This window comes from Symphalangus syndactylus, chromosome 16, assembly GCF_028878055.3.
Source record: "Symphalangus syndactylus isolate Jambi chromosome 16, NHGRI_mSymSyn1-v2.1_pri, whole genome shotgun sequence".
Taxonomy (NCBI): domain Eukaryota; kingdom Metazoa; phylum Chordata; class Mammalia; order Primates; family Hylobatidae; genus Symphalangus; species Symphalangus syndactylus.
The window spans coordinates 79,018,757-79,038,844 of NC_072438.2; the positions used below are offsets into that span (position 1 = coordinate 79,018,757).

At 33.8% G+C, this 20,088-nt stretch overlaps 1 protein-coding gene across 2 annotated transcripts in view; it reads left to right on the forward strand.

Annotated features, from left to right (window-relative positions):
• Positions 1-591: 591 nt before the first annotated feature.
• LOC129464491 (cadherin-10) overlaps positions 592-20,088 on the forward strand; it is a 165,382-nt gene continuing 145,885 nt past the window's right edge. Inside the window, exon 1 of one of the 2 annotated variants that reach the window (XM_055245783.2) lies at positions 592-1,016. The gene's annotated coding sequence lies outside the window, so the exon portion shown is untranslated. The remainder of the gene's footprint in view (positions 1,017-20,088) is intronic. The other variant, XM_055245782.2, reaches the window with a different exon arrangement.

The following is a 20,088-nucleotide window of genomic DNA, read 5'->3' on the forward strand; positions in this document are numbered from 1 at the left end:
ATTTACATCTGTCCACACACTCATTTGGGTATGAAACTCATATTTATGAGAAAAAAACGTTAAAAAGAAAAAAAAGAAGACCGTGTCAAGTTCAAAGTCTAAATATTTTAATAACATTAATTATATATTTACATTTTTAATAAAATATTTTATCTATAAAGTATTAAAATGCAAAGATTAGGCAGAGAAGACTGGCTCGCGCACATTCCAAAATGATGAGCGAGGTATGCACTCCTATGACAATAAGCAACAAGAAAAGGGATTTGGAAAATCAAGCCGAGAAAGTTCCCTGAAAGCAAAAAATAAATAAACATTTAAAACCACAGCGAAAAATCACTCTGGTAACATATCAGATCTGGTTGCAATTTGACTTGGCGCTCCGATAATACTTGGATTTCCGTAGTCTGGTGTAAGGATGGTGCAGGAATATATATGCCAGAAGAACTATCTTTAAAAAAAAAAAAAATGCAAGAAGCAGTCCTGTTCCTGAGATTGTATTACGGACACAGGCGGATTAGATTGGGCTGATTACCTTAGCCTTGAAACAGAGAGTCTTTCTGCCCTGCGGGGGAGGGGACGCCTTTCAAGCAAAGCCCTCCTCTCGGATGCGCCCTCCCCTCGCATTCACTTGCAAATCGCTGTGTGCTCGCAGAAGCCAGCACTTCCACAGTCTCTAACCTTCCCATGGCGAGTGCTGCAGCTCTATCAGCAGAACCTTTCTCTCCGTGTGAGGAAGAGCTTTTTTCCTCCCTTTCCTTTTTTTTTTTTTTTCCTTTCCCCTTAATCAGAAGCACTGAATGAAAGCCAATCAGAGAGAGAGAGCTCGCCTCCGTTTTCTTCGGTTCCCTGCTGTCCAGAGTTAAAAGTGATGCTGAGAAAGAGCTTGAGTTAGATTGAAGTAGAATCAGTGATAGAAAATAACAGCCGAAAACAAACAAAAAGAGGACATAGTGACAATTTCTCCTGGGTTATTTTGGCTGGAACCAACTTCCATTATCCAGAAGCTGATAAAAAAGGTAGGAAGACTTCACCTCTTTTCTTTTAACTCCGTTAAGGTATTATATATTCTTCCACTTGAGGGGTGGGGGGGGAGAGGGAGGAGATAAATGTTTGTTTTTAAGTTGTGTTTAGCAATTATTTCAAAATAATTATCTTTAGTACCTAAATAAATAAGCATACAACTCTATATATTTAATTCTAGAAACAACAGCTTCAAATATCTATATAGGCAATGTAAAGCTGGATAAATTATATATTATGCTCAACAGTGGGTCATGATATTAGAGTTTGTGAATTCATTCACTTGGAACAAATGCTAAAAAATATGTTATGAAGTGAATTTGTCATGCCCAGACTTGTTCATTTTTATTTTAAAAATCAGTTCAAGAGATAACATTGTTGCTGTGAACTCTAACATCATCTAACATTACTTTGCATTCCATATGAATGGATTCTCTCTGCACTTATTCAGTCATAGTTCATTGTACTTTCAATATAAAGAGAAATGACAGGCAGAAGACAGACTCCTTGAAACTGTCAGTGGTCACTAAGCATCTACATAAATACGATAGATTGACGTTCATCAGAAATAGAATAGGCAGAATTCTTATTTTCAATCTTACATCTGAGTCAGAAGTATTGGGGGGGAGAGGTAAAGAGAGGGAGAGTAAATGCATGTAGTCAGCAGTTGCAGCATTTATTGTTTCTGCTGCAATAAAATCCATATTTTATGTGGTGTTAAATTAATGCAGCATATTGCAAGTATAAATGCATGTCCCCAACAAGTAACTATTGATAGCACTGTAACTATGGGCAAAAGCAGTAGTCTGAAATTGTTTTTATGCCACTAAAATAAAAACCTACTGTCTCCTTATATGAAAAAAGGGGAGTCTACAGGTACAAAGACAAATATTGTTTTAAAAATGACCTATCATCTTTTGCTTTGAAAAAACAGATCTGTTTCCTATAATTGTGGTCCTTCATTCCTTCATTCCAGTAAAAGCTTCTATTATCCAAAACTGCACATCCATTACTTCTCAGCTCTTTGGAGATACATTATTTTTTCTCCTATTTTTTTCTCTTGAAGGATCTATATTAAAAATAATCTATCCTTTTGATGTTGACAACTGTTATACTTCAATGCATATGTTAGTAGATTTTCTCCCTCCACACCATCCCCCTCTCTATCTTCCTTTAAAACGTAGCTACAAGAGCTTCTCTGTGGTGAATAACACTTGGCAAGAGTGTGCTCATTTTTTAGGTCTGGTATGGTGAGGATTTTTAATTAGTAGAACTTTCATGAAAACATTATGTCATTGACAGAGCCGTATGTTCATTTTTAGTTAAAAGTGATGAAGAAGAAAGGAAGAGGTTATGTCCTAGAAACATAGGTAAATGCTAAGTCGCATAGATAATCTGCCCCCTGCTCCCCACAGTGTACTAAACGTGGCACATATGTATTCAGTGTGCAATGCATAAGGAAGTAATGCTTTTTTCTGGGGAGGGATGTGGTGAAGAGACTGGAGAGTGCACAAGTATAAACAGCGTGGATCTGTGCCTTAGGGACACATCAGATACAAACCCATTCTGAGGATAAAAATATAAAGAAATGCTTCTTTCACTTTTTTTTTTTTTTTGGCTGTGTTATTAAAGTATGAGTCAGTGTCTGCTTTCATTAAATCAGATACTTCTTGGGTTTCAAATACTTGCTGTGAACAAATTGACTTCTCTGGTGAATGCATATACCTTCCCTGACTTCAATCAAAGAATAGAATTCCATACACTTAAAGGTTTGGGGGAAAAAAAAACAACAAACAAAACCAAAATCTCTGGGAAATGGGAAAAAAGAAGGTAAACTGTATGAGCATCCACCTACATATGCATATGCGTGAAGTCAATGGTTAAATTGTTTGGTACCTGATTAATGCTCTAGGTGATGTTCCTTGATGTTTATAGAAACTGTTTATTAATTAGAGCAGTACTATGCAGGTAATCAATTTAATATTTCATTGTTAGATTTTTACCCACACTGGTGTTTTCTTTAAAAAAGAAAAAAAGAGGACAAAAGATTGATTTTAATTTAGAGTGATATTTCTGACACATTATTTACAAAGTTAGTGTAATCTGGAAGAGGTATGTTTTGTTGTTGTTGTTGTTGAAAAATAGACTATTTGAAACTGGAAAGGTTAATTCCAAAACATGTGAATCTTGTATAAAAAATAGGGTGAATTTCTTGACCTTTACTTAATTTTTTATATAAGCAAATAACTGAGGCAAAGCATATACTATCTGGGGGGTTTCTGTGCTTATGACTGATTTCCTATGTTTCTTAACCTACTTTGCAGCAAGTGATAACACTTCTTACTGGAATATGTCATTTTTATACCAAATCATTCCACTAGGCTGCAGCACAGCAACAGTATTGGCTCTGATGATGCTGAATCAGCAGCAAAGTGAACCACATTCTTATTAAGTGTTATTATCAGTAATAGTGTTTCACAGTAAGCAATTAATACAAATCAGTGATGCAAACCCAACTATCTCTAGTGTAGCCCTTGGGTATTAAAAGCATTAGCCACATTATATTCTTATTTCTACTATGCAAATTACATTCTAATACTGCTGTCACATTAGAAGTACTTGTAAAATACTGAAATTATAAACAGAAAAACATAAAAATTATTTATGCCAATTATAAGTAATTTTATACAGATATTTGATCTCTAAATTTCAGGTCTATGTTTGAAAACTCTACTTTCGATTAACCCAACATATTATCTGGAATAGGGTTTTAAAAGAGACAATTTACTAACTATATTATATTTAACAGTCATGTCTGGAATAGATTGAAGTTAAAAAGGAAGTAGCAAGAAAAATTTCCTCATCCTTCTTAGACATATATTGAGCAATGGTAAAATCGATTAAGCATTATACTAAGTACAATATATGGTTCATATTATGATATTTTAAGTAGTAAAAAGAAGTGTTCTTGGAATGACACTATAGATGCATATTTGAAAAACTGAAAGTTAGCACAGACAAATCTATTTATCTTTTCTTGACACTTATACAGACCAATGAGTTCACAAAAAATATATTTTTTGTCATAATTACAATAATCTGAAATCTACAGAAAAAATACAAGTCCTAAATTTAAAAGAAAATCTGCCTTTTTTTTCTTATTGAAACCTTTGGATGATATTCACAGAGCATTCATATAATTTTCTGCGTTTACCCCAATAAGTTCAACCTTCAAAATTACAGATTTTTTTCTCATGCATAAGAACAAGAGACAATTTCAAACAATTACCAAGCAATGCCTGTTTTCTAAGATAACAATACCAGCTCTGGGTCGCCTGTGCCCTCTTCTTTTCTGACTGTAGAGCAGTCTCACCTCACTTGACATTTTAGTATGAGCCCTTGAGCCCTTTTACAATCCAGTTGTCCTGTCTTTCTTGAATAGAAGGGCACCTAAAGCATATAAGGCCATTTTGCTTTTCCCATACGTTTTTGTCATCACTCACTTGAACTAACTGTAGACACATATTGTCAAAAAATAAGACCCATCACATTAAATTTGTAGATTTCTGGGAATGTATTATTCTTAATGAAATATTAACAATGATGAGTTGAAATAATCTGACCTGTTTAAAAATTTTTAATACAACTTTTGCTTAACTCTATTATCAATGCAACTTCTCACAAAAAAGTAACTCTTGATTTTTTTAAGAATGAAAGTGCTTTATTTTCATCAGTTTCTTTATATTTTTATCTGATTTCTTTCTTGCAATGTATGTGATTACTTATACGCTTTATGACTAAGAGACATTGGTTAAACATTAACCATATTGGAATTGGAACTAAAGAAAGGGAAAGCTGCAAATTAAATAAGGAGTACAATAAAATCACATTTTACATCATTTTAGGAAATAAAATGTAGCATTCCTTCAAAATAATACCTGCCTGTGGGAGATTGAAATGCCTTCATATAAAAATGCCTTTCAGTAAAGGGTTTCGTATCCTTAGAGAGTTTGTCAGAAACATTATAAGCACTTTACCAAATCACGTGATTTCAATTTTCAATCTTTTTTTTTTTTTTTTCAAGAAAGCAGTCTTGATTCGACATACTTTGTATGATGCAATAATATAAATTAAAGTTAAATGACATTTCAAGCTTCAAGACAGAATTAAACAATAGACTATAAGATATAATACAACATTGCTTCACAACAGGAAATTCAGCATTAAATGACATTTCTAAACACTTCAGAGCCCTGCTGATCCCCATAAATTTAGCAGATCATCTTCTGTCTCTCTCTCCTATCCCACGTCTCTTTCTGTAAATCTGTATCTATTTCCATCTCCCTCTTTTTTCCTTTTCCCTCCTTCCTCATTTAAAACAATTACAAAACTCCTTGAATAAATTTCCCATGTGCTTTAAAAAAAATTACCTTATTGTAAACTTATATTTCTGTAAATCTTGTGATTTTTATGGCCAGTGTTCTATCATCTGCCACATTATACATTACATTTATTACATTATCCTTTGCATTATAGCACAAAGTATATGACAGTTCAGTTGGCTAGAATCTATTCTTTTAAATGAAAGCAACTCTTTTATAAATTTTGTAACACTGAGGCTTCTAAGGAGTTGAAATTGGCACCAGTGTAGTTTACTGCACTAGCAAGCCAAGTATGGGAATTCAGCATTTATTATTGAAATGACTCCTCCAAATTATCAGAATGTAGAATGTACAGACATGAATTATTATGCTCAATGCATAAGTTATTGATTAGGAATCTTTTTTGATTTACTGTAAGAGAGGATATTGAAATGGTTTGACAGAGCCCTGATTTTTAAAATAAACATAAATTACATGTTTCTAGAAAGCAGTGTTTCACTAGATATGTTGATTCTTCTTTGCTGCAAGAAACAAGTATTACCAGTTTGGAATCTAAACATGAAATCCGGCATACAAGGAGCAAATGTAGTAAAGAACTACCATTGTTTTTGTTTCCAGTTGGAAATTTGGGAAACAGAAAGTGTAACCATAATTGAGGTAGGCATAATATGTAACAAAATGAAATAATCAATAAACTGAATATAGTAAATATTCTACCTTGAGTTATTCTGGGAATTCTCTCCATGGTTAATGTAATATGTATAAATACAAGAATTAAAGCTGAAATTCAATATCATTATCTGAATAGATCAAAGGCAGCCCATATATTCGCCCTAGTAATTGGAAAATTCTGAGTAAATTTTGTACATAATATTAATACAAGCTTTTACAATGTAACTGTTTCTCCTTTCGTAAAAATATAGCTCCACTCTCAATAAAATTGAGTCAAATAAACTTCCTTTGAATCCATTGTAAATTCTGGGACTTCTGAATGAAGGAATGTTTTCATAATTATTGAAGCAAACTTCATATTTAAATGAGGCACCATAATGTTTCCAAATAAGTAAATTTTAAATTAATAGGCTTATTTTTTGATAGATTTGAAAATATTTAAGCTACCTGAGGAATTTTAAGCGTTTTGTGTTTCCAAATAAATCTTCAACCTCTAAAGTGTATTTATCAATTATTTTATTTAAAATATTTTCCTTAAATCAAAACATTAAAATTTTTATACCTCTAACTCAAGTGGTTTAAATCTATTGCTAATAAGATCAAAAACATGAATTACATACTTTCAAAACCAACAGTGTGATATTGATTTGCTTTAGTGATGACCTGAAGAAAAGAAACTATTGGAGTAAAATATATGTCAACGTATTACATCAAATAAGAAGCTGATTATTCAATGATTATCTATTAGCTTAGTCAACTATAATATATTTTCTTTTCTTTTTTGACTTCTTCTTAAAGCATTATAAGTTAGGGGTTATTCCTGCTCTGTAGTCTTGAATCATATTTTGTCACCAGAGTGATTTTTCAATATGTAGTCCCTGAAGAGTGAAAAACAGCAACATGCAGATTTATTCTGCCTGCATTTAGCTCCCTAAATTTGAATATTTCTCCATGAGTAGAAACTTACAGAAAATCTTTATTTATCTACCCCCTCAACCAAGACTTTAGTTATTCCTTTGGAGATGAGTTAAAAAATGAATCCTAAGCACAGACATATACTTAGAAGCACTGTCACTTTGTCTCTTTTTTCTTTTTTTTTTTTTGTTTTCAACTACTGAGTGAAGAGTAGAGGTTTTCTACAGAATTTCTACACTAAAGAAGTGACTTCCCCCCCTTCTTCCTGTATGCAATTAAAAATGATAAATGAGAACTCTACTTTTTCTGAGACTTTCTTGTCTTCTAGCTACTGTCTTTTAAAATATGTATCCTAATTTTCAATAGTTAATACTAGATAGTTATACATAATATTTTAAAAATTAATTTATAATCCTTCGCTAACTTGCGAATAGACATAAGTACTTGCTATCAATACTTAAAAAAAGACAGAAATGAAATACTCCTAAAATTTAAGTTGAGAAAAATATTTTCTTTACTAATTTTTTTCTCCCCTTGGAGTTAGATTTGCCGTCATGATGGAGTATGAAATTTGAAATCCAGCCCAGTGGAGATGCGAAAATAAACAAATGGCAACCATAATCTTGACTTAAGAGCAATGAAATTAATCACGTTGCTTTATAGGTAGAGGCTAGATCAAGCCTGTTTCTAGGTAGGTCGAAGAAGAAAAAAGTGTGGATGAGGGAGAGCCTTGTACTTCATTGAAGCAAAATGAAACTTTGCATAGGAACCACTGTTTCCAGAAACACCCTTATGGAAATTTGAAATTTTTGATAGTACTTAGGGGCTCAGTACTATGCATTCAAAATTCACAATCATTAAATAACTCTCTTTTGATTTGAGGCTATCATATGTTGCTATTTATTATTATATGTGTTATATTTTTTATTTTGCAGTTTCTATTATTAATTTAACTGGTATCCTGTTATCTATACAATAATTTGCTCAATTTTTCTTTAGCTCCTAATTAATTTCACTCATTTTGGGGGAAGTTACTGTGACCCATTCCCTTCTGTCACACCTGGAGATACAAGGATGAATTTAGTACAAATTTTGTCCTTGAGAAGAGGCAGGTTCTAATCTGAGATATTCATAATTAAATATCATATAATTTACAATGGAAATATCAGTAGTTGTGTTCTAAATGTTTCCATTTTTATGAAATAGTAGTAGAATTAGATGGTAGAACATCATTGGGCAGTCATGTATTCCTCCACCTAACACAGTCTTAAGTTTTCATCTTCCATTAGATATACTGCTGAAGAAACCCCTCAAAAGCATTTTATTCATTCATCCATTCTTTCATTCCTTCATTTGCCAAGTATTATTTAAGTGCCTACCATAAGCCAGACACTGTGCAAGCATCCAGAAAGACAAACTTGGGAAGAGAGAGAAAGAGGGAGAAACAACCAGAAGTCTCTGCTACTGTGAGCCATTGTATGAATAATCACATGACTTGTTATATTCCTGCTTTGATAAATACAAGAAAGATAAGTACTGGGTGCTTTTAAAGTGACTAATACAAGGATCTCACTTATCTATATTTTTAAAGCTGCATCGTTGCATTTATAGCCATACCACATCATTAAAGAAAATATCAGAGTTAGCAGTTTGGTTCAAGATAACATTTTTGTGTAGCCTAAGATTTCTGGCCGGGCGCGGTGGCTCACGCTTGTAATCCCAGCACTTTGGGAGGCCGAGGGGGGCGGATCACGAGGTCAGGAGATCGAGACCATCCTGGCTAACACGGTGAAACCCCGTCTCTACTAAAAACACAAAAAATTAGCCGGGCGTGGTGGCAGGCACCTGTAGTCCCAGCTACTCGGGAGGCTGAGGCAGGAGAATGGCGTGAACCCGGGAGGCGGAGCTTGCAGTGAGTCGAGATCGCGCCACTGCACTCTAGTCTCGGCGACAGAGAGAGAGACTCCGTCTCAAAAAAAAAAAAAAAAAAAAAAAGATTTCTTTAGTCTACCCCTGAGAATGGATTTTGAATTGGTGCTTCCGTGAGGAGCAGCCTTTTGGTTGGTGATCTGTGGTGCACTTCAAAATACAAAAAAAAATTAGTCGGGCGATGTGGCGGGTGCCTGTAGTCCCAGCTACTCGGGAGGCTGAGGCAGGAGAATGGCCTGAACCCTGGGGGGCGGAGCCTGCAGTGAGCCGAGATCGCGCCACTGCATTCCAGCCTGGGCGACAGCGAGACTCCGTCTCAAAAAAAAAAAAAAAAAAAAACAAATTTGCGACAGCCAGTTATCATCTTGCAGACACAGGGGACTATACGGGATAAAGCAAGGGCCCAAAGTTGAGACTAATATACCCATCCCCATCAACAAACCTACAGAAAAATTATGTATCAGGAGGCCAAATGTATCCCAAATTTCTATTGCTATTTTTTTGTTTTCTTCCTTTTTTTAACTGTTATTTTAGGTTCAGGGGTACATGTGCAGGTTTGTTATATAGGTATATTGTATGTCACGGGAGTTTGGTATACAGACAATTTTTATGAACAGGAGCTTCCTTACTCCTAAAGTAATGAAAATAAGCACTTCATAGAGGCCACTGTGTTTAAAACTTGGTCACTCTGTGAAAAAGACTCTTCTATATAGTAGTCTGCTTTTGTGAGGACACCAGAGGAAGGTCATGTTTAATAGGAGACTAAACAGTGATAAGCCTACATTCTAGAAGCACTGAGATTTCCTTTCTTAGAAAATGCAATGACCCTGACCTAAGTGCTCTCACAAGGTCCTTTGACAGATAAAAGCATGGATCGTGGCACCAGACTGTCTGGATTTAAATCCTAGCTGTGCCACTTACCATATGTTTCATATTTAATGTCACTGGTAGTTTTTTCTATCTGTAAAATGGGGTTAATAATTATACTTACATCATAGGGCAATTGTCATGATTAAAATAAGCAATTACTATAATGTCTAACAACAATGCCTAATACACAATAGGTGTTCTAGTGCTAGCTATTACTGTCATTAGTATTATTATTAGATGTTAATTCATGTGACCTATGCTTTTTCACTAATATTGAGTGTGTTGTATTTTTACCACAGCATTTAATATCATTAGGGCTACAACTTTAAAATATTTAAATATTTTAACTTGTATTACGTAATAATTTTGTACTTGAAGTGAGACATTCTTGGTGTTTTAAGTCTAATTCTCTTACTAATTCTACCGACAATGTAATAAATTTTTCATTCTGAATTTTATTTTTGGAAAAATGGGAGTTTGAACCATAACATTTCCAGGGACACAGTTGATTTACCTATTATTATAATTGGAAAGGGCTCATAAGTCTATGATTGTAATTGGAAAGGGCTCAATATAAAACATAAATATATTCATTCTCTAATGATTGTGAAAATGTCACTTGCATAAAGACTTGAATGTAATCTGAAAAATTGCATTCTCAGAGAGGCATTGCATGAACTAGGGAATTGATGGATACGAATTTTGAAAACGATAGGAAGGACTCGAAACAGAGACAGAGGAGGAAAAAAGCATAAGAAAGAGTGAGACTAACTGTTGTGAGGTCCATGAGCCACATAAACTCACTCAGGTGAAACATGAGCCATTTCTGAATACACTGCAGTAATGTTTCCTTTCACAGATTCTGCTTCTTGAGGTCAGAGTAATGAGAATTAGAAAAAGAATGATGAACAGAGGCAGTGCATTACAGAAATTATCCCATTAAAGTTTTGATACCTATAAATCTCAAGAATAATTCTGCAGTCTATATTACAAGCTGAAAGGTCAGCGGACTACCGATTTCCTAGACAAGGTCCCTGAAACTGTCTGATGAAGACATAGAACCTGCTTCAAAATGTGAAAAATTTAACAGGTTTTATTTAGATCATTCATTCTTTTCATTCTTCACATTGAAGGTGATATGAAGATCTATTTGAAACCGCTGTTTCTGTTTTTTATTTCCTTTTTTTGGCTCTATTTATATGTTAATTTAAAAAGCATCTGGAATAGTTTCTACGGATTACATAAACACATGAAAACATACATTGAGGTCATAAAATATACATTTATATGGGTTCATAAATACCTTTTTAAAAGCTTTATTTTAAAAATCCAGAATTATATCACAGTTTTTTTCTTTTCAGTTTTATTTATCACTCAGGGATAATTAATATATTATTTATACATTCACATACTGGAAGGACATACTTAGCACTTCGTCTTATCCAATAACTTGTAAAGATGAGGTAAGCTGTAATAGAGACTCCTAAACCTAGCTGAAAGTTATACTTTGGTGAGCATAGTAAAGATAATGCTCCTATCTGCCATAGCTATATTATTTACATTTATTATCTCTTTAATCATGTATTATCTGCTTAATCAGAGTCACAGTTACCTTTTTCTTCTCATCTTGATTAAATGCTGTGCCCATTTCATAGGATTCTTTATTTTCACAACTTCACTATAATATTTGGCAAAATAATTTAACCTCATGGCTTATTCATCAGGATGGCTAATTTAAAATATTCTATTAATATTACACACATTTTACATTTAGTATAATATATCATCTAAATGTATATATACTTTTAGAACTGGACTTTACAAGGACTAAAAACTTTGACATACTTTCTCTTTAATTTTCACATTCTTTTATCATACTAGAGACAAAGTTTGTTAACTTGCATCTATTTTGCTTTCATTTAGTTGGAAGTAAAGTGAGAATAAAAAAACAGTGAGAATAAAATTGTGCAAAATTAGAGGAGAAATTAGTTTTTAAAGCCCAAGAAATGGTTATTGAATAATTAATTATGCAGACTACTGAAATAATCATTTCTTTTCAAAATCCTTCAAATTCTTTAAAGGTTTTCAACCATTTGATGTGTTGTTTTGACTGTCTGAAGTTTAAAACAATATAAATTAGGCTTCACAACGTGATCAGAGGGTTGAGATGAATTTATGTTTTTGAAGTATTGACCCATTTATAGGGTAAATTGCTGCTAATATTTCTGGTAAAATTCTATTCACTTGTCCACAGGGAAAATAACATATTTCGGTGTTGAGAGCCACCTTGTGGTCATGTTGAGAATTATTATTCTATAGTACACAAGGTTTTCTGGCTTTAGATGTTTTTCCAAGTGAACATTGCACTTGGAAGCATTGAAACAGATGTGAATTTACATTAAGGGTTATAAGATGACATTGAAAATGAATCATTTTTAAATGAATGCCATTTAATGTTTACATATTGACATGAATTATAGCAAATGTTTTACAAAAGCTGCATGAAATCTTTAAAACAATATTTTTGGGGCAAGATATCATTTTTAAACTAAAATATATTACTGTGCAGTTACAAGTAAACTCTAATGACTCATACGTTTAACCTTCTCTAGGAAAAATTCCTTTCAGAATCCTCTGGTGTTCGACACAAAGAAACCAGGGGCTGAATTATTGTTATTTTTGCATTTTGTAAAACTTAAATGAAAATATGCTGCCTACAAGAAAAGCAGAGAACTAATACCAGCAAACTCTGGTCATTGAATGCATTTTTCAGTGGGTTCATCGGAAGTTCAAAGAGACAAATTTGTTTACATTTTTTAATAAATTCTAAAACTATTTTTTACTTTGTGTAACATACGTACTCACCAAATATCAAGCCTCTTTGACTGGGTTTTTTATAACGTAGTAACATGCTTGCAGAAGAGGAAGACCTATAATTACTGCTTGTAATTTTACTAGTATGTACCTATACTTAAAAAGAAAATAATACAATTATTTTCTAGGAAATGAAAATAAGCACTGACCTAGGTATTTAAGTCAAGAATAGTCATTGATTGCTTATGTGGTCTTACTCCTCATTATTTTCTTTATTATCTGAAGGTAAACATGAATAAATTCGATCAAAATAAATTGTCTTTGTATATAGCTCATAGGAATATATGAGCACAAAATTTTCCCCTACTTTATTTCTATATGTATAACTATATCTATAGTGATATCTATTTATCAATCGATCTGGATAGATTTATATTACATCCTAAAGTATCAACATTGTCCTCCTCCTCCTCCTCCTCCTTCTCCTCCTCCTCATCATCATCATCATCATCAAAACCTGAGTAAAACTTCAGTTGTGACATTGGACATGGAATAACTTAATCACAATTACAGGATACCATGTGAATAGGTTCTGTATCACCCATCTTTGGGGCACTGGGATGATTTGATTTAATTAACAGAATAGCCCTAAATGGGAACTAAAGACAAATTTATAAAATTGCATACAAATCTTATAATAATGATCTCTATGTTATGTGTTAAAGCTATGAGTTGTCCATTGCTATTAGGCAAATTATTTTCTCTATTTTGAACCTGCCATACTGCCCTTTAACGTAGAACAAGTGGTCAGAGCATGCCATTTCTCGTGCACAGCCCAATAGTCTGACTGAAAACAAAGATTACTTTGCTTCCCATTAAACCATGCTCCTTCTGTCAACAAAAGTGCTTCTATTCTGAGAGATATTACTATTGATTTGCTTTTATTCTCAAAAGACTGATGGAGTTTTTTTCTCAGCAATGCTGCACACTAGGTATTATTTCAAATGAATATGTAGAACATTTATTTCAACTTCAAAGGGGAAACAGAAATTGAAATGGTGTATATAAGAGTATAGAAATGTTTAAAATTTGCATGCAACCTTTTGATGATGTCATAGTCATATTTAGTGCTATATTTTAGGGCAAAGGTTTTTTGCAGAATAAATAGTAAATGGATCATAAATATAGAAAGAAGCATATGAAAGCACCTCCCAAAGTAAGTAAAAACCAAGAAACAGCCCAAAATAATTTTAGCTAGAAATATCTACTTCCTTCTCAATTTTTGTCTAAAATATAGCAAACCTGTTTATACAAGATAATTATCCTCAATGATAAGGGAGATTTTCAAAGTCAATCATCACCCTGGGACCATTTTTGAACTGCTTTTCATTTTCCACTACTTAAGGCAAAAAATGTATTTTCTATAAATCTCATTTTTTTCTCTCAAATAGAATTATTTGACAAATGATTTTAATTCTATCTGTATTTTTAAAATGATCCTTTCCATTTGATTCCAACTCCACACCAAAGAAGTTCAAATTACATCTTTCCTTCACAAGTCAACAACATTTTAGAGTTTTAAGATATATATTATACGGGATGCTAGGAACTTGAGAAATGGATGTAGATGAGATTTTTTGTCCACTTTCTCAATGAAATGGAAATATAGTAGGAGAGAGCCACGTTTAAAAGTAAGTACATAGTCAATTATTTAGCGTTCTGTTTGCGATATGAATGGAGTTTCAGGAAAATGTGGAGGAGGGAACATGGTCTTTTACTCATGGGCAGCTGAAGAGGGACTTGAAAGGTGAGTACCCTTTCACTGGGTATTAAGAGATAAAGCTGATGAGCCAGGAGGCATGGCTGCCTGCAAATCCAAAGACCTAGCTGAGCTGATCCGCATGCGTATATCTCTTCCCTCTCCAATTCTTCCTGAAATATATTTTTCTTAATTGATTTTTTTCCCCACAATTAACCATTCCGTAATATGTACTGATTTTTCATTATAAAGAAGGCAACATGTTAGGCAATAAGATATGATAAAAAATAAGCCATATTCAGACCTCCTGCCCTCAAGTGACTTCTGGTGTTTTCCAGAGGTCAGAAATTACAATATACTATGAAAATTTCACAGAACAGTAACATATAGGATATTATAAGAATTAAAGTTGATGACATACAGTGTTAGGTTTCCTTCAGGGACGAGATTAACCTAAGTCCTTAAGGCAGTGACACTTTGTGTCACTCACTAGCTCAATATTTACCCTGGGTACAATCCCATTTCCAGAGGCAGTACTGCGTCGTGGTAAATTGCTCTCACTCCAGACTTGAGGCAGATCTACTAAGAGTTTTACCACTTCCACCAAGGAAGGAGTTTGAAAATTTGGCCAAAGTATTCAATCTGGCTAAACCTCAGTTCCCTTGTCTAGAAGATGGGACAATAACGTTGCTGCCTCTTAATTTTGCTGAAAAGACTAAATGAAGCTTACAAAGCACTTGGCAGAGTATTTTTTTTGCAATTACAAATGCCTATTAAATATTATCAGCATGCATTACTGCTTACTAGGTAATAGTCAAAATTTTTAATCTGTTCTAATTCTTTCTTCATTGTAGCTTCTCTGCCTCTCTTGTAATTTGCCTCATGATATTGACAAATAGACCAGTTTTTATTTCTAGGAGTTCTGTTTATTTTGTTATTATTATTTTAATCTCTCTCATTTTGTTTCTGTTGATCAGTCTGCCCTTAGGTTCTGGCTGCTACAACTCACACTTAAGGAGTTTTCAAATGTTTCTTTTTCCTTAAGATATTCTTGATATTCTTTTTTTTTTTTTTTTTTTTGAGATGGTCTCTCTTTGTCTCTTTGTCACCAGGGCTGGAGTGCCGTGACGCAATCTCGGATCACTGCAACTTCCGCCTCCTGGGTTCAAGCAATTCTCATGCCTCAGCCTCTCATGTAGCTGGGATTACAGGCAGAAGCTACCACGCAAGGCTAATTTTTTCTATCTTTAATAGAGATGGGGTTCCACCATGTTGGCCAGGCTGGTCTCAAACTCATGGCCTCAAGTGATCTGCCAGCCTCAGCTGGGATTACAAAGTGCTGGGATTACAGGAGTGAGCCTCTGTGTGTGGCCTCCTTAAAATATTCCCTGAGTTCTCCAGCCACTAGGGCTCTCTAGCTTTGGAAAACTCATCACTCTTAATTTATACCTCTGTTTACTGTGGATCATCATCTGCTCTGAGTTGTTTTTTGCATGTGTTATTCCTTTTGTATATTTTTAATTTCTTAAAACCAAGATCATTCTAATTTTTATTTACATCCCCAACTCATAGCCTAGTATCTCTAACATAGTAGCAAATGTTCAGTGAGGAAACTCATGCACCATATAAGTAGAACATACGTTATGGTTTGCATTTTACAGACAGGTATACTAACATTGAGTAATTGAAAGATTAAATGACTCATGAGAGACACAAAAGGTGTTTTTCTTCCCACTGGAAAATATTCTATATTAGTCCATTCTCACACTGCTATAAAGAACTGCCCATGACTGGGTAATTTATAAAGAAAAGAGATTTAATTGACTCATAGTTCTGCATGGCTGGGGAGGCCTCAGGAATCTTACCATCATGGCAGAAGAGGAAGTAGGCACGTCTTACAGGGCAGCAGGCAAGAGAGCCTGTGAAGGAAGCAAAGAGGGAAGAGCCCCTTATAAAACCATCGGATCTCTTGAGACTCATGCACTATCATGAGAACAACATGGGGAAACTGCCCCCATGATCCAGTCACCTCCCACCAGGCCCCTCCCTCAACACCTGGGGATTACAATTTGAGATAAGATTTGGGTGGGAACACAAAGCCAAACTCTCTCACTTCCTTCTTTAAGCTAAAGCAATTATCTTTTTAAAAGGAGAAATTTTAAAGCAGTTTTTTTTCTTCACCTGATGAGTTTGCTTTTTATTTATTTCTTTGTTATCCTTTTCACTTGATATGTACAACTGGCCTCACCCTAAGACCTATTGAATCAGAATTTTTGAAGTTATGGTGTGGTGAAATATATTTTAAAATTCTTGCTGGGTGGTTTGGGTAGATTCATAATTGTAACTAGAAAATATTGAGATGTTCATAATTGTAACTAGAAAATACTGAGATGTTTTTATATCCAAGCTCATAAACTGAATCTAAAATCAGCTTTAAAAGAGAAAGTTTTCTAAATACATTGAAAATGACAAGTATTGATTCCTTAAAGCAGGCTTATTGTAGAGGACATTACTCATTTTGAGAAATACAAATTATTTGATTTTTGTTAAATTGATTCTTGCTTTATAGCCATTTATTGTTTTAAACACATATTCTCTACAGAACTTTGCCTCAATGAGATGAATATAGTAGAAAAACTAGGAGACATATTATATCTTTGAGAAATAAAATAATGCATGGAAGTACTTGGTGGCATGTAATTAAGCACTATAAGAAATGAAAAAAGTGCTAGGATCATCAGTATAAGTAAGAAAACTGAAGTAATGGAGGGCATGGAATTTTTACTTGACCTTGGCTTGGAAAATATATAGAATGTGTGTGTGTGGCAAGGTGGGGAGCGGGGTGGGGGGTCAACAAGTGTTCCAGAATTTGTATTTCTGTGAGCAAAGGCAGGAATGAATATGGAAGTTTAATTGGTTACTAAGACACCAACCTGGGTTTATGCTAAGAAAATACGTTTGTGAAGAAACTTGAATACAAGCTTAAAGAGTTCAGACGTAATGGAAAAGTTTATGACAGGTATTCTTTAAAAACTTCACTTAAAAGAAGTTCAAAGAGACAAATAGGGTAAAAAAGTATCAACCTCTGTTCTTGGCATTTTGTATGCATGGCTGTTGGTGTTAATATACACCCAAATGCTTTCAAAGTCAACCAGAAGCTTTTCTTTCAGATAAGCCAACCTGAGGGGTGGCAACGGAATTTAACTCTTCTCCACTCCTAGCATTTTTCTCATGTGTGCTCTCAAATTCATATGTATATTGAATTATCAACTTGGTGTCTGCAGTTTGTCTCCACTACATTTCCAGTAAAGATAGCTTTAAAATGTCTTTAATATCTTTAAAATATCATGGTTTTGGTGGGATTGCTGTATAGCATCTTCTCCCACTGATGGAAGTATAATTGTCTCTAGTCTATGCTTGCTGTTGGTGTTCTGGTGTTTTGTAGCCTTTAAAACTACCGATGGTCACACTGATGAGTCTTTGATGTGCAAGATAGTTTTGTTTAAATCCTACCTCAGTTAAGGCTCATCTGTGTAACCAGGGGAGGCATTATTTATTTCAAACTCTGTGGTTTTTATTTCCCCTGGGAAAACAATTTGCTCTTAATCTCGTAGCTGATCATCAGCAAAATATGATATAGAGCTTATACTTAAAATTCCCATTCCTGTGTCATTACCATGATGCCATAAGAGTAGTCAACGTTTTCCTTACTATAAAATGAACACTTGGACAATATCAACTTCATGAGTTTATTTTTTTCTAATTAACTGAGGTAATACATATACTATATTAGTGTGTGTGTGGTGTGCGTGTGTGCTGTGCAGTACATACTGTTCGTATATGTAAAGCTATCATTGTGCTTTCACTAATACTGATTATGTGTAGATGTTTTTTCTGCTATTAAAATGTGCTAAAGCAAATAAATAAATGATAGCTATCATTTATTGAGCACTTTCTACATACTAGACAATGTACAGAGTGATTTGCCTCTAGTATTCCCTTTCATCATCATGTTAAAGGAGGTAGGTGATATTATCATCTCCATTTTACAAATGAGGGACCTGAGGCTCAAAGAAGTTTAGATGACTTTCACAAATCACAAAGCTAGTAAACAAGAGAGCCAGAATGAAACTCTTATAATATGGTCCCTGCTCCTCCATTCTTAACCGCTATTGCATATTTAAATATACATGCCTGTATTCCTGGGAGGAAAAAATATGTGATCTATTATTTCACTCTATATTTTTCTTTTTATAAAATTTCTATTTATTGGTGACTTATTTTTTTCCTTTTCAATGAGAGAAAATTGCCCTAAATTAAGTAGGATTTAAGCATTTAAGAGTACGCCAAATGTGTCATATTTTAAACACTATTTTATTTTATTAATATGTAAAATCGAGTTGTCAAAATGTATTCACAGTAGTGAGAAGATTAGTATTATGTGTAAGAATATGTCACTAAAACTAACTTAAAAGTAGCCATAAATTCCTCAGTGAACTTCATGTCATCCTTTTAGCATTATATAATCGTTTACTTTTTAAAATGTTCCTAGTAGGGCAAATAAGGCATATGGTGATATTACTTAATGTGCATAGAATATTTTAAATTATATACAGGAAAATAGTCACAATGGTTGCTTCTGGGTAGAAGGGTAAAGGATTTGCATGTCTGCATCTAGAGGATTTTTTTTCACTGTACTTAATTGTTTTAGAAATTGTTTTTATGAGTATGGATTAATTTTTCAATACAAACTAATTAACTTTTAAAAACTTGCCGATCATCATGAAGTCTGTTGTGCGGGAGAAAGATGAAAGATTCTAAATTCTAAATTCATCTTTATAACATAAGCTGACCACTCATTGTCCCCATACAAAAAGTAGCACACCACATACACACACACTACACACACATACACACCTCACACACACAGATACACATCACACCACACACACCATACAGGCACACCACACACACTACCACACAAACTACTACTGCTACTACACACACACACACACACACACACTCCCATCACTGAGTTTTAGCAATCTGAATAGCTATTACTGGAAAAATATTCAGCAGCATTTTTTTCTTCATGTGGTTTTAACCATAGGAAATATATATATACATACATACACACACACACACATATATATATACTTATATATAGAGAGAGGGAGTATATATATAATACTCATATATATATATATATATATATATATATATATATATATATATATAGGATTTTGAGACAGAGACTTGCTCTGTTGCCCAGGCTGGAGTGCAGTGGCATGATCTCAGCTCACTGCAACCTCTGCTTCCCAGATTTAAGTGATTCATGCTTCAGCCTCCCGAGTAGCTGGGATTACAGGTGTATGCCAGTACACCCAGCTAGATTATATTTTTTAATAAAAATTTACTATTAGAAATCTACATCAAAGTTATGATATAAAATATTGTTTCTCAAACCTGATTCAAGTTGTATGACTTTTGAAAACTTTCATGTGATACTTTCATGTGTTTAATATAATCATGCTTAACGTGGGTAACTCTCCTATCAAGTTACTTTCATGTTATTTTAGGACCTGCTTTTCCATCGTGATTATTGTCCCTTTCATGCCTCCTTGAGGCCTCTGAAAAGGGAACAGATAAAGACATACTGTATATTTTTTCAGTTTTTGCCAAATAAGCTTCAAAATATGTAACGGTGAATTATAAGAATGATGTAAA